Source organism: Scophthalmus maximus, chromosome 8 (assembly GCF_022379125.1).
Source record: "Scophthalmus maximus strain ysfricsl-2021 chromosome 8, ASM2237912v1, whole genome shotgun sequence".
Classification (NCBI taxonomy): Eukaryota; Metazoa; Chordata; class Actinopteri; order Pleuronectiformes; family Scophthalmidae; genus Scophthalmus; species Scophthalmus maximus.
In genome coordinates this window covers 21,576,365-21,592,296 of record NC_061522.1, presented here as the reverse complement: position 1 = coordinate 21,592,296, position 15,932 = coordinate 21,576,365, and the positions used below count along the sequence as shown (strand labels likewise).

At 44.1% G+C, this 15,932-nt stretch overlaps 1 protein-coding gene across 1 annotated transcript in view; it reads right to left on the bottom strand.

The window, feature by feature from the left end:
* The window catches only part of LOC118312084 (FERM and PDZ domain-containing protein 1), a 41,840-nt gene extending 28,111 nt beyond the window's left edge, over window positions 1–13,729 (bottom strand). The window contains exons 1-2 of the mRNA XM_035636380.2: window positions 12,581–13,729; window positions 4,807–4,920 (exon numbers count right to left, since the gene is read on the bottom strand). The gene's annotated coding sequence lies outside the window, so the exon portion shown is untranslated. The remainder of the gene's footprint in view (window positions 1–4,806; window positions 4,921–12,580) is intronic.
* Window positions 13,730–15,932: the final 2,203 nt, after the last annotated feature.

Sequence of the window (15,932 nt, the reverse complement as noted above, 5' to 3'; positions counted from 1 at the left end):
AGGCCTCCTGTCGGATCCTCGCAAGGGTCGGAGATATTAGCGCTATCGGCGGAAAAGCATACAGCAGAGCTCTGGGCCACTGTGCGCTAACGCATCCATCCCAAGGGGTGCTTTGGGATCTCGAAGAGAGAAAAACAGGGGGCACTGAGTGTTTTCCCGAGTCGCGAAGAAGTCTACCTTCGCCCGACCGTAATTCTGCCAGATCGTCTTCACCACCTCCTGGTGCAACTTCCACTCTGCGTAGTGGGCTGCCCCTCGAAAGTAGATCCGCCCCAATGTTCATTACTCCTGGTACATGGGTCGCAGATCCAGCCTCTGTGCTGCCTGTTTATCGTTCTTAACACCCATTCTGATTTTGTGCACGCCATCCACTCCGCTCTTTTCAATGAGAGGGGCCTGGCCGGCCAAATAATGTCTGGGACAATGGTGCCCTCTTGAGGCGATGTTTGACATCGCCCCCCCGAAGGCCAGTCCCCACACTCCCTTTCCCACCCCGGGCGGACAGGTCTCCTACCCATGGGTTCATGTGGGAGCTCTATTTGTTTTTCAAACATTGTCTTTTCTTTATTATTGCCACTTGAAGAACTGTGTCTCTAGCTTCTGGGGGCTCCGACTTCACGGGAGCTGGTCCCTGCCGTGCACGCTACGGCGAACTGGTCCCACTGAACATACTCACGACCGGAGTTTGGGGGGACAGAACAGGTGAGGGGGCGCGAGCAAGCCCTTTGTTCAATTGTGTGTCAAACTGCTTTTTTCTTCCTCCTTGTTCCATGAGAGGGTGGAGGAGCTCGCTGACCTCCCTGTGGGTTGGCCTGGGTCGTAGACTTTCTCTCCAAAGGGGACCTGGTGTGTGTGGTCCCTTGAGCGTTGCAGACTGAGCTCTGGGGAATTTTGGGATCTTGTAGCCCGGCGTGGGACCGGGGCGTGTTCCCGCTTGTGCAAACGCCTGCCGCGGGGGTCCAGCAGCGCCTGGTTTGACCTTCCTGTGCAGGCAAGTCTTTAGAGCCTCCTTTCTCTTGTCCTCACATCTCTTCTGCATCGAGTCCACTGCTGAGCCGAAGAGACCCTCTGGGGAAACAGGTGTATCCAGGAGGTCCTCTCTGTCACGAGTAGCTAGGTTGGTGAGATTCAACCACCTGGCTCTCTCCTGTATGACCATAAGACCCATCGCCCTGCCTGTGGCCTGGACTGCGATCTTGTGGAGGGGTAGGCAGTGATCTGTAACAATACAGATCTCCTCCCACAGTTTTGCATCTGGCTTTGCCGTCATCTCCTCCTCCAACTCTGCCTGGTAGGCCATCAGGAGTGAAGATGCGTTCAATGCCGGGCCGTGAGGGCGGAGGCTTTGTAGCCTTTGTCCATCAGGCTGGACTGAAAACAGTCGGTCTTAGAGGGCAGGGAGGACCCGGACGACGCCGTAGGAGTGCTAGGATGGAGGTGAGAGGCCCCCACTGGCTCCACCTGCGGCATCTGTCGCAGTCCTTGCGCCTCCATCCTTTCGCAGTCAAGAAGAAAGCTAACGGGGATGGGGTGCTTTTCTCTGTATGGCTTGGCTTTCCATGTTAGGGCCAGCTCATCCAGGAGTTCTGGGACGATGAGTAGGATCATAGCGGGATCTGGATATCTCTGCCTGCATCGTGGGCCACGGGATATTGAGCTTTGCAGCCGCGCGTTTACAAACGTCCTGCATGTTCATATCCAATACAGTCGAAGGCGTCGCCGTCTCATCCTGCTCTGTGCCCGCTGCCGCAGGTACGGGCTTTGCAGCCCGACCCGATGGTGTCAGGGAGTCCTCATACTCGTCATCATCAGAAACAAGCAGCTCCGACTCCCCATCCGACCCGCTGTCATCCACGCCCAGGAGCAGCTCCGGTATGTATGCCGGTGCTGGCCGCTTCGCAGCGTAGAGGTCCGCTGCGAGGTCCTCCATGGCTTCTTGTGGCAGGGGGTGAAGTATATCCAACTGGTCGGCCCAGCTCGGTGCCGCGGTGGTGGATTGCTCCAAGCTAGCGGTCAGGGCGTTTCCACCGTTATCAAGAGAGGATTGCCTCCAGACAGGTTAGCCTGACGAGCTAGTCTCCGCCTCAGCAGCTTAAGCGAGAACCGCGTACAGTGGATGCACTCGTCCGGTGAGCGTGTTTCAGCCAGAGATAGTTCGCGCAGACCGGGCTTATCCTCCTCTGCGGAGACTGAAAGTGTTTGTGGTATAACCATTGCTAACCAACCACAGGTGTGCCAGCTGACTAGTCGAGAAGTGTAAAATAGCTACGGGCGGCTATACACTGACAGCTTTATCGTACACCGTAGCTGTGAAGCCTGGCGGTGAGTACTAAATAAAGCAATCGCTCGGCTAGCGAGTGTGGGGGAAAATATTGCTATTTTATTCTTTACTCGTTTAGCTAACGCTAACCACAGAACATTGCTACCCTGTAGAGCTAGCGCTATGGGGATAGATATTGCTATCTGGCGAGTGGGGAATATTGCTATTCACCGGACTGTTTAGGCTACAGCATAAGTATTACTACTTTTTGCTGCCCGTCGCACCGAACAGTGAAGCGTTTGGCGACCGAGTTGTTAGCTCAAATCTGTGAACGGTTAAGCTAGGCTCCAGTGGCTGTCCCGTCGTGGGCCTTTGGCTTTGTGAAGCGAGAAGAGGTTTTTGAATAATGAATGTCGGTACGCCTACCCCTTATATATGGGGAGGGCTGTCACCGCCTACGTCGTACACGACATTAGTAATGTGATAGAAAGCTTCTGTTGAGGGCAAGCAAGGGGCGTTACCCATAGTGAGACACGAAACGAATGCTATGAAATAGAACCTCTGACCACCGGCATGGGAGAAGGGCGCACTGCCAAGGGAGCTAAAACTTGTGAGGGCTAGCATTAGCCCTGCTAGCAAGGCTCTCAACATGTCCGGGAGTGCGGTATACACACTGCACAGCACAGCACTCGACTGCCTGGACCACCGTTACACATAAACAATAAAACACAGGGTCAGGGGGAGAAAGGTAGTGTTGGCTGTCTTCATATTATACAGCGCCTCAAGCTAAAAGAGAAGTCACGCTGTTACGGAAAGTCAGGGGGTTGGTCCCGGGAGAGAGACAGCGCTTCAGCCCTGGAGATCTCATGCTTTCCTACTGCGCTGGACGCCAAGAAGGAAAAGATCTAGACCAGTGTAGTGACGGCTAACGCTCCACAAGTAAAATGTAAAAACGCCCCATCAACATTGGCAAATTCTCAATGATCTATCACTTGTGGGTCCGGGTCAGGATAGGACGGCGTCTGGGTCTATTAGTGACCCCTGTCTTAAAGCACCATTGAGCCTGACAGAACTGTTAGCATGGCTGTAAAGTCAAATTTTTTGTTTGTACATGAAAAAACATTCACTTTCACCATATTTGAGGTAGGCCTATGTCTGAAGTAGGCAACACGGTATCGACAATACGATAAGAATGAGGTTGTTCATTGCTTCACCGCTTGCACATTGTATGTTCACGTCTCCAGGAATTACAATGATGGTGGGTGACGACATAACATCTCATGTATTTCTTCGATTTTACACTTTTAAAAGCTGCGTTTAACTCCAATCAGGTTAGGGTTAGAGTCAGGGTCAGGGTTTGGACATGAAACAACAACTTTTTAGAAACCTATCATTGTGAATGTATTGGTTTTAAAAACAAATAATGACTACAATCTTTATAACGTCAACATAGGTACCACTTTTCTTTCGCTTTGCCACCACATTTTAATATCATGCCACTGTCAGAGGAAAGGAACGAGCAGAAGTACTATTACGCAAGTTGCCAACTGCCATTCAAACGACGAAGAAAAGTGTGTACAAGCGATCACGCTGCAGTCTCTTATCGTGTTGTGGCCATACAACATGGCCGCAACCATAGCTCCCGCATAATTTTTAACTTAGAATAGCCATTCAAGGCAACTTGAACGTGATTGTTTAGGCTGGTTAAAGGAGGGTTAAGGTTATAGACAGCTTGAGGTTAAATAAAGGAAGTCAATGCAACAACGGGGAAGGATATAAACCAAAATCGCATTTAAAATTTGTATAACATTCCATCCACCCACCCAGCCATCCTCCCTGTGACTTATCTGTAGCATAGGTGGTTACGTTTACATTAAATCAAACTATAAAGAAGTGACATCCCTATGGTACAGTAAATTAAGCACAGCATATGATGAAACATATAATTCTTACAATTTGATGCACATACACATACGTATACACAGACACTTACATTCAGAGGAGGCAAGAGGGATTACTGAGGGTGACTGAAAGTCTGTGACAGGGAGTTCGTGCGTCACCCGTGCGCGCTGAGCCAGATTAGACTGAGCTTCACCTCAACCTTGCAGGTCTGTTACGGCTAACAGACGGGCTAAAACCATAACTCTACTACACTAGCACACTGCTCACTTTCCTCCCACTGTCTGTCCGACTCATTATCCCCTTATCCTTCACTGTCTTAATGCTCTAAGCTATCATCTTTCTTTTTGTGTACACGTAGGAAAACACATTTGTATTTACTGATCAAGACACACACACACAGACACAGACACACACTGGTCCTACGGGATTGGGAGCGGCTCCTGTCCTGCACCTACATTTACCTGGCATGGGAGGAAGGGACTCCACTTAAACAACCAAGTGTCTTTATGTACTGTGATGAAATGTTTTTGTACAAGAAACAAACAAGGAACATTAGCAAATCAAACAGGCAAGTTTGTCAGATATTTACCATCAGAACAACCAGTACAACACACAAACACACACACACACACACACACACACACCTACTCTCTGCCCTGTGTATCAGGGCTCCATGAAGGTGCCAGTTATAGTCCCGCTCTGCTGTCTGTCTGTCCATCGCTCTGCTGAAGAGGGCCGAGGCGACTCGTCTTCATCTCCTGAGGGCAGGAACACAACATTACAATCATGCATTAGTGGAGTTGTAGTTTTAATCACAGACCTTCACGCAGACTGATGGATCAACACGCACGCACGCACACATGCGCGCACACACACACACAAGCAGGCAGATATAGATACGTGCTGTAGATCACAGACACGTATTTATTCTATGATTTTCATCTGAAATAGATGAAAGCTATTATGAAGGGAGTGAACAATGGAGAGGAGCCTTGCTTTTGATTGAAATGCACAAATCAAACAACTAGATCATCACACAGAGCGAGAAAGTGCAATGCCGCACTGAGGGAGGGAGAAAAGCAGGGATGAAAGGGGGAGGCAAAGAGGAGGAAGGAGAAAATGAGGGAGGGAAAAGACAAGAGCAAACAGGCCAAGCAGCAAAAAAAACAAAAAAACAACAACATGACACACTTTCCCATCAGAGAGTGTGACAGACAGAAACAGATGGGGCAGAGATGAAGGTCAGAAAAAAAGGTATGGTTTGGGAAATAAGGGAGGGAGAGTGAATTGAGCTGATGGACGAAAGAAGGATGACAGATGAAAAAGGTGAAAAAGACAGCAGGGCTCCAAAAGGGCAGGGTGGGCCTGCCTGGCTGTTTGTGGAGTCCCACTTGCCCCTGCACTGCTCCAAACACCATCCATATTTAATGAGGCCCATACAAAGCTCTGGGAAAAGAGATCCTGGGAACTCTGCCGTCCCCCCTCCCTCCCCACCTCTGCAGTCCCACCACTCAAATTCTCACCCCTCAGTACTTTTCTCTTTCATAATTCTCCCTCCTCTCACTGTTTCCTGTTGTCTTGCTCTGCCTTTGTGAATCTGTCTCTTTTCATCATTCTTCAGTTATTTTTAAAGATGGATTGTTTCCTCCAGTTCCGCTCTATCTCCAGCTCCTCCCAAAGTACTTCAGTGTGTTGAGCAAAGCACACAGCACTAAACTATTAGCTCATCATGAGGCTGCGGCTGGAGCGTTGGCTTAATTTTAATCTGTGCATTTCAAACAGCGTGAATGCTTCATTTTTTGATTACAAACAGTGAAGAAGGTAGGTAGAATCAGCTGTGTTCTCGCAACTGTAAAAAAACAGCATGAACACGTGCTGCCGTTCTTCTTTTCTCTCTGGTACCCAATCACATTCAAAAAGAGGACCATGCTGTTTGTGAGATGTATATGTGTGTTTATATGCAACAATATGTTTGATTTTGTGAGTGTATACATGGTTTTATTATGTGAGTGAGTGGAAGAAGTTTGTGTGCGTGTGCGTGTGTGTGTGTGCGCACGCGTGTATGCATGTTAGTCAGAGTGCTGCGTGCATCAATAATGTATCTAGATAATGCAGCCACTTCACTCTACCAACAACTAACAGGCATACCGACGCACAGAGGAAGACAGAGAATGCGGGAGAGAAGGAGAGAGAGAAAACACATGAGGTAGCAAAGAGAGGAAAGATGAGAAAGGGAAATGTGAGCAATACAAAAAGGGAGCGAGACGAAGGTGAGGGTGTTGCTTTCATTCTTGGCGGCTAAGGGAGCGTTATGCTATTCAGCTTCCTGGAAAATAAAAGCAATTTTTCAATATCTAATGTAAGTTAATAACCAGTTGCACGTATCTGACCTGATTAAAAGGAGAAAGGACTTGTGCAAAGACCTGGAGGCTTTGTTGCTGCTCAGGAATGATGGCCTCTGCTACATATCTCCCCATTGAGTCTATCAATACTTTGTCATCTAATAGGATTCTGTTAAACTGTAATAAATATAATTACTTCATTCTCTTGTCTCTCCAGATTGAAATAGAATAGTTAGGGCTAAGTGTCACAGGTTTGAAGGACCAGGACCCAATTGCAGCTAAGGGAAAAATTAGTTTTTAATAACTTATATAACAAAAAACAGACTAACAGACTATATAGGGCAGAGATAATAGAACACAGGTGAGACACATTAGGAACAGGTACAGACAATCACAGGGAAACAAAAGAAAACGTGAAACATGCGAACAGGAAGTAAATTCAAAATAAAACAATCAATGCCCAACTGAAGATGATCAAAACACAAGGGATCACAAGAAGGTAACTTTACATAAGCAGAGACACACACAAGGAAGGGCAATCACAGAAATCACATGTTCATATGTTAAATATATTTGTTGACAAAAAGACACAGCAACAGATAAGATAATTATCATCATTAACTGTAAAATAATAAACCAATGTATATCAGTACGAGATCCCTTAACTTTCATATTGAAATAGTTTTCAAATAGTCTATCTACGACAATGGCATAATAGGATTCCTGAAATTCAGTTATGGCTTTTGGTTTTGGTGTGCCACCCTGAGATTTTCAGTGGCCCCATCTGTCCACGAAACACATGAATGACAAATTAGTCTGCTGATCTTTACTCTTCGATACTAGCACGACTTGAGCTGAACACATGCATTAAAGCTGTTTTACACATTTATCTGAATACATTAAAGACATTAAAGGTCATGAACATCCACACAGGTGTATTGAATCATTCTGTCTGATTAGACCTCTTCTCTGATTGATGGTAGGCGGAACTATCCTGAAATTTTAATTATTTAAAGGTCCTGAATACCCATGAACAAAATTAAAAGTCACCAAATTTTACAAGAATAACTATAATTGTGATTTGTACCATCCAACAAAGCCCACTGGAGAGTGAGAGAGATGTGAATCAGGCACAGTTTTTCCACTCCTGCCCCCCCCCGAGAGGACATCTAATCAAACAAGATGCCACCCAAGTGGCTTCACTATAGGTGTGCGGGGCCTTCAAATTACCCTGCTCTTCTTATTATTCTCTATTGTTTTCTATTACAGACAGAGTTCATGAGCTCTTTGTTGCAAAGGGGCCTTATTTACTGTGAAGAACTGCGATTTTTATGGGGACATGAAATTTGAGTAAGAATCAGATTGTGTTCGGCGCCAAAGAAAATCAAAATTTTGGGAATTGTGTGATGCCACCATACTTTATGAACAAATGAAAATTACAATGAAAATAATGAGGTTTTAAGAGTGTGAGGTCGATGTCAGTCAAGTCGTTTTGTCATGCCTACACAGTCCTGAGAAAGGCTCTGAACACAACGTGTCTGTGCACTATGAGTGAGCAGGGAAATGAGATTGGCAAACTCCTAAAATTTCATCGGCATTGCTCAGAGTTAATTTACCATCCATAAACAGATTTGCCAACTCAGCTTTTCATGACTGTTTTAGGACAAATATACTTTCCCCTCTCAAGACTGGACTACAAAATGAAGAAGAACGTAAAAGTGTGGATGTTTTACAACATTGATAATTCACAAGCCTTTAAAAATAATCTCAATATTACTCAACAAATAAACACTGGAGTATTATACATAGCAATATTAAAGCTTGGTATGATGTGATCATGTTTGGTATGTATGGAAAACCACAGCACCCACAAGCCTTATCAGCTGTTGTCAAGCTAAATTCATGATTTTATTACCCCAACTGTCTGACAAAATCACCATACGGCTGAGTTTGACTGTGATTCTTGGCGGTATATGAAAATGGACGTAGTCACTGGGTATGGAAAATGAAGGCAATGCAAAAATGCCTAAAGCCTGTGTTCTCTGGAATCACCAGCAGAGGACGACTCCTTGGATGAAAAAATAAGTCTGTTTCTATAGAAGTCTATTACAAAGTGACCCTACTTCTTTCTCACTTGATCGAGTCTATGGTTCAATCTCTAGTTACAAGTCTTCTTCAATACAGCATGACATTCATTTGTCATTGTGGTCTCATTAGAGTAAAATAGTCGATAAAGCATTGGAGCATGGATACAGCATGATTGACAGTTGATCCATCCAATCAGTGCACAGTTACAGGTGTAGGTGGAAGCGCAGTGGACAGGCTGCAGTCAGACCCACCCCCAATTCTACCTCCGCTAGCAAAAAACTGGTCAAAATGTGAAACTCTAGGCTTCAAAACAGCAGCTCAAAAACCAACGGGTGACGTCAAGGTGGGCTGCCACTTGGTTTTTACACAGGGTTGTCCTGTCTGCTTAGTATAAATATATGGAGTTTCTTATACTCACTATAAAATAATGTTAGCAGTAGTCTTCGTTGTCTGTCTGTTTGTTTGTTTAAATTTTACTGAGGCATAATAAGCAAAAAGAGAAGAGGAAGATTTTTTTGCTTTTTGAGAATTAAATTGAAATGTTAAGAATAAAATTCAACTGAATCGGATCTTTTTATTTTGCAAATTCAGAATGGACTAAAAATGTCAAGAATAAACTTCGAATTTCAAGATTTAAGACGACCCTTTAAGAATATTTCAAACTACTAACATCAGATCAAATGTCTGACTACAAAATGCCATGTGGATTGATGAAATAGTGCGGAAAAATCTGTTCAAATGGAGGGTGGCCACAATAGACTTTCATAAAAAACAAACATCACATCAATCTTTTCTGCATTTCTTTTGTGCTAAAATCATTACATGTGAAATCTGTTTTGAAACTGTCAAACTCATGGAATATTGCTTTTTAAAATGAATGATAATTTGTTGTACAAAACGTGCATACAATACATCACAGTCAGATTACTCATATTTGCCATCTTTTACACTGTATGCATATGTTCACTCCTCTGAAGGCAGCAAAGAAGGGACACAATCCAATTAGCAGCTCACCTCTCAGGCAGACACACAGACACACACACACACACACACACACACAATCCTTGTAACCTAATGACCTCTTCAGGTAAATGCCTCTCATTTAATTGCCACCGACAGTGGGTGGCTGGGTAACACTGCATGTCTTACGTTGCACATGTTACATGTGTTTCCAAACGCAAAGAGAGCGAAGGTCTAGATGATATGTTGCATTTCACTCATTAGCTGATTCGTACAGAAGGTTGGCTTTGATTCGGAAGACATATTTTCCCTAGATTCTTCACTCCATCAATAAAGTAGATTGGTGTATATATATATTTCTATATATATATATATATATATATATATATTTAAGGTAGAATCACGTCAAGCAGTGAGACTATGTACAAGAGGTACAAAAGCCAAGTACTCACAAGAAACCCCAGACATTTGAAGAGGGTTTTGCCCACCGCACAACATTTGGCAAAGATTCACCAACATAGAAAGAGGCAACATCTGCCATTACAACTTATATCTCCAAAGACATAGATAAGGCATTAGTAACAAGTTAGGAGTCACAGTAACAATTATTATCTAGATATGAAATTACCTCTATGGATATGAGATTTTTGGTCATATTGCACAACCCTACCATGACTCTTAAACAAGTACTTGTAGGAACACATGTGTATATCAATGGATGGGTCTCCAGGCCAACGCAAAGCTAAAACTGTGAGTCTTCACTGAGTATAAGCATACATGTAAATGTGTTCAACTAAAAATACATATAGAACATAAACTGCACTGATGCCTCTAATGGTACATTTACAGTGAGTCAGTAATATACTATACTTCTATCACATAACAAGACAAGTATATTACTTGTCTATTATAATAATTCTGAAGCGTTACCGATGTTTTGAAATTGGTGTTCATTTTCTACATGAACATATGCCAACGACTTTCCAAAAGAAATGATGGCAAACTATTTATTTCCTGCATTTCTTTTTTCTTTCCTCCCAAAAACCTGAAACTATAACTACAAAACCAAGGTATTGGTCAAACTTTTCATGATGTGTACTGTTACACCCCTACTGTCGGTACTACACTGGGTTAAGTTACCCAGAATTCCTCTAACACAGCTGTTATTGAGGTAAAATCTAAAAGGAATTGCACTGAATCAGCAGGCAGCTATCAGTTCCTTGTCTATCTCTGTCCAATAAGAAGTGATGGATAGCCTCTTATGGATCTACTGCACTGAAAGCACTTGAGCAAACTTGGATGAATGTGTTGTGTATACCGTACGGGAGATTAAGGTTGACCTGAAACCTTTTCCACCTTGTTAGAGCAGTTTCTCTTAACCTTCTTGTTTTCTGATGCATCACAGACGCCCTCACATCCTCAGATGGCTTGAGAAGATTTTTTAAAAAAGGGATCAAGTCAACCTCTTACAATACTCAGGTTTTCAAAAGTAGACTAAGTAAAGCATAATCTTAAGTCTGAGGTCTGCGTTCTGAGGTCGAGAGTTCAATATCTCACTTCATTAGTCTGGAGAACAAAAATAAAATGTGACTGCTTCTTATTTTGCTGTTGAGTCTAAAGCTTTGAGGTTCTGACAGTGAAAACAGAGCAGAGGGAGATTTGGTTACATCAGGAACCAAAGCGTAACAATGCCCTTTGATATCGATGGTCTTTAAAGGTGCTGAACTAATTAATTTCATAATTATAATAGTAATAATTAAACAGTGTGAAATGATCTTTTAAGTATCCAGTCACACCTGTGCTGTTTGACTGTATGTGTGTGTGTGTGTGTGTGTGTGTGCCCACTGCCCAGTAACGTACGACACACCCCAAGTTTTCGTTCAGTATTAAACTTGACAAATACGAAGCATCAAAAATGTAGCCGGGCCTAAAAATAACATCATAAATTAGTAAAGGGAGAGCCGTCACAATGCTGCACGCCTCATATTCTTCTTCTTCTACTCCTTTTTCTTCTCCATCCTCTAATTCAGTTCTGTGCTGGGTGTCAGGACTCTCTATGTACACCGATACACATCAACTCTGCGCGCGCGCGCACACACACACACACACACACACACACGCGCACACTGATCTGGGCACATACAGTTCCCATGCAGATGGAGTCAGCCGGAACACTGTGCCTTTTATTAACATGTTACAATGGCATGCTGTGTTTCAAGATGTTTCAAGAGGCTGGAGCATGATGCGGCAAAAGATCTGGAGCAACATCTTACTGTAATATGCACATGTAGCAGTGTCTGTCTCTGTGCGGGCGCGTGTGTGTGTGTCTACTTGACTGTGTATCCTCCTGCTTGCAGTGATGCATAAGTAAAGCACATTTTGATGTCACACAGACCACGTACTATTAGTGTTTTTATCAATTCTTTAGCAGCAGTCGAATATAGGAAATGAGTGAGCACTTTGCTTTGAGAGGATGTGGCGGGGGGGGGGGGGGGGGGGGGCTGTCTCAGTCTGTTTGTATCTAAACGGACTGAGGTGATACATCTCGAGCGGTAGGATGGATCACCTTCCTCCCACCTGCTGGCCACCTGCTTAGCAGAAGAATCCCCCCCCCCCCCCCCCCCCCATCAAGCTGCCCGCTCCTCTTCGTCATGTGCTCCCCTGCCTCATCACATGACTCAGGTGTATTTGAACAGGTGAAGTGGGACCTGCCCACCCTTCCCCTCCCAGCCAGAGTAATGTTGTGTGGAGAGGAGCGCCGACTGTTTACATGTGAGAGTTTAATGATAAATGATTAGATGGCTTTATTAGTTCTGCTGAAATTTATCATAGGGAGGGCTTTTTTTTTTTTCATTTTTGCCCAGACAAATGTATGCTAACGGTGTTTACATGGAGTCAAAGCAGCGTCGCTTGCTAGCTAGCTTGCAGCCAGGCACTAAGGGGAAACAAATACAGTTCCCACTGACCGAAGCTATTTGAAGCACTCCGTGGCTGTTGCTCAGTCTAGGTGGCGGTGTAAAGACCTTACTGAGTAGCGGGCGCCTCCTCTGCAATCCCCTCCTGGGCGCCGGGCGGGTCGTGCCGACCGTCCCGGGTGCGGGACAACTTCCGAAAGAGCCGCAAAAGACGCGGGAGCCCTCGTCCGGACTGCGAGGAACTCAGGTAATCCGCATCAGCCGGCGTTCGGGCGACTCACGCGTCGAGATCCCCGCAACAAGACGAGGAGGCGCGTCCCGCGGAGTCCCGCGGAGTCCCAGAGCCGGGGAGCGAGCAGCGAGCCGCTGGGACGCGCGCGGCTTAATCGCCAGTAAATCTCCCGTCTCTCCCTCTCTCTCCCTCCCTCGCGCACGCACACGCACGCACCAAGTGTGTAAGGTGGTGACGAGGTCGTCGCTCCATACAGAAAAAAAAAAAATCCAAAAACAACAACTATGGAAGCATACACATCCTCCGTGTCTGCCCTGCGTGCGGATTTGTAAGATATACGCACGTGCCAGCGTCCGTGCCCTTTGTGGTAACACGGACCCAATGCTGATTGACAGAAAACCACCCGGCTTCAGACATCACGCGAGGGAGCAACACAAATAACCGAAAATTACCATATATTTATATTCATTTATTTCTTTTCTCCTGAATTAGCCTCCTACTACTTGTCCAGCCCACAAAAAAATGGAATTAATGACACAGACAAGAGATCGATAGATGGAGGAACATAGATAGATTTAGATAATTGACCTCTGCCGCCTCCTACTGGCGTCAGTGATTTATTGCCACTTCACTATTTATAATGGACACTATTACTGGATTTCGACATTGTAATATCAACTGGGTGCTCCTTCATCGTTATATATTTATGTGTGTTAATGTAATGTAATGATATATATATATATTCCTATTCCCAGACACATTTATTTCACCGCACTTGTTTTAAGGACGCTTTGGCACGCTGACTGATGTAAGGGGATATCGAACCAGCACATTTCTTGTTTGTGTACGACCCTCTCTATATCTTGAGCCACAGCTGCCCACATACAGTATAAAGATAAAACAACCTTACAAGCATACAGTTTATCCAGTGTTGCCAGCTATTCATTCACATTGCATTCACATCCATTAATTAATGTGGAACAATCCACAAAGTTCCTTCCAAGCACGGTTGTATTTTCAGTGGTCTATGGTGCTTTGGACTTTACACTCATAACCTAGAGCAAAATTTTAGGCTATTCAGTATATTTAGGGATGGGTCATATGCTTTGGGTATTATGATAAATCAGTGAGCTCGTACACATTTTTATGTCACAATATGTAATGATATCATAATACAGTGTTAAAGTGTTATGATGGAGAGGCGTATCTATAGTGATTTCTCCATGCATGTGCAGGTGATAGTTAGATTAGAATCGGTGGTGGTAAATGAATCCGTCAAGTACTTTTAATAGACCACACAAATGGACCACACGACGCCACTGCGAGAAGAAAGATGCGCATAAACATTCTTTGTTTTTATTTCGTTCAGTGAATTGTGTTGATTGTGGTACTGTACTGTAATAGTGCTCTCAGGGAAATAAATCTGTTACAGGAATCAACTGCTTCCTGTCGTCCAACTTTAAAGTAGTAGCTCAGTTTGCACATTTTGGTCACAAGATGTCAGTGTTACACAACTGTGCTGCTGCTCTCTCTCTTTCTGACTCACTTTGAAACACATGCACAACACACACAGACACACAGCATTAGCACTTGTCCACCCTCCACGCTGCCTTTATTAATAATATCATAACCACACAGTCCACTTCCAGTCACTGCTCAAGCCCCATTATCCTCTCCAGGAAGCCCACACTGCAACGCACGTCTATTGTAATTTAACAGAGATTAAGAGAGGAAACTATTTTATTGGTCTTGTTTGGTCTCCCCCCACCGCCCACCCCACTTTGTGGTTGGTTTGATCTCTGTCCTTGGCCGTCAGCTGGTGCTCAGAACTATTTTGGGTGGGTGCGAGGGGATTGTTTTTTGGCCTGCTGATTGTACTGAGTCATAAGAATTGGCTAAGAAGAGGGAGAGGGGCTGCTGTGGGAGGAGAAGCACATTCTAGTGCTAAAATGAGGGGTGGGTGGGATTTTATCTGCAGTGAGTGAAGATAAAATAATACAAGTTTAAAAGAAGAAGAAGAAGAAGAAGACACAAGTGTCGGAGGTCATAAAGTTTCTTGTGGCTCAGGCTTGATTACCTCCGCCAAGGGGGTTGCGTTTTTTCTCCTGTGAGTTTTGTTTTGTTTTGTTTTTTGTTAGCAGGATTTCACAAAAATTACTGAGCGTATTTCTACGGAACTTGGTGGACGGATATGACACAGACCAAGAAAAAAACAATTCTGATTTGGCGAAGGAGTCGATCCGGGAATTTTTTAAAGTTGCGATATAGTGTTTTTTGATATTTTCACAGATTTCCCAGGTAATAATCCGTGGATCTCTATGAAAAAAAGGGGCATTTTTAGGGGACTGATATCTACGAGTGTGTGCAATTTGGTGAGGACCCAAATGAAAAAATCCAAATCCAGCAGATTTAAATGTGGTTTCATTAGGGGACTGTATGGTGGAGGTACAATCTACTGAATGACATTCAAGTTTAACATGTTCCTTTTTTGCCCTTGATTGAGCACATGACAAGACTGTAAACGAGAAACACATTTCTACTTTTGACCGTGTTTCAAAGGTTCAAATTAAAGTCCCCAAAAAATATTGTATTGACTATAGAAATGAGCGTATACACATTCGTATTGCTTCTTTCCCCCTCATCTCTATATGAAGATGAAAAGATCTTTCATGTTGTTTCCTCTCGTTGCATTATTTATTGCCGTGTGGCGCTTTATTAGCTGGTTTCATCTCAGATTTCGCAGGCTGTTTTTGGGGAAGCCTTTGAAATGTGTTTCTGACTCCAAACAATCCCTTTCCCACTTTCTTTCTCTTGCTCCAGTTGCTCCCTCTGTCATGATAATTTTTTCTTAAAAAAAAAAAAAAGTACCCTCTTCAGCCAAAATCCATCCAATACTGTCCTAAGGAGGCGAGATGTTCTCGTTCCGCGGCTGGCATGAAAGGAGAACAGAGGATCTTCTATTTCATTAGCCTTATTAGCATCATTAGCACAGCATGGATGATCTTCAAATGACTGGAGTTATTTGTGTTGCCATAAAAGCAACATGAGTACTATTTTATGTCATTTGAGACCATTGAATTTAGAATGAGGTGGGTGCAATTTGAAGAAAACTGGTATGTTTCAGATGCAGCCACTAGATGGTGGAGCTACTCCTGGCTCAAGATGAGATGTGACGGAAGAGGAGAGAGGAGGAGAATTAAAAACCACTGGAAGATATTAGAGATTTTCTTTTT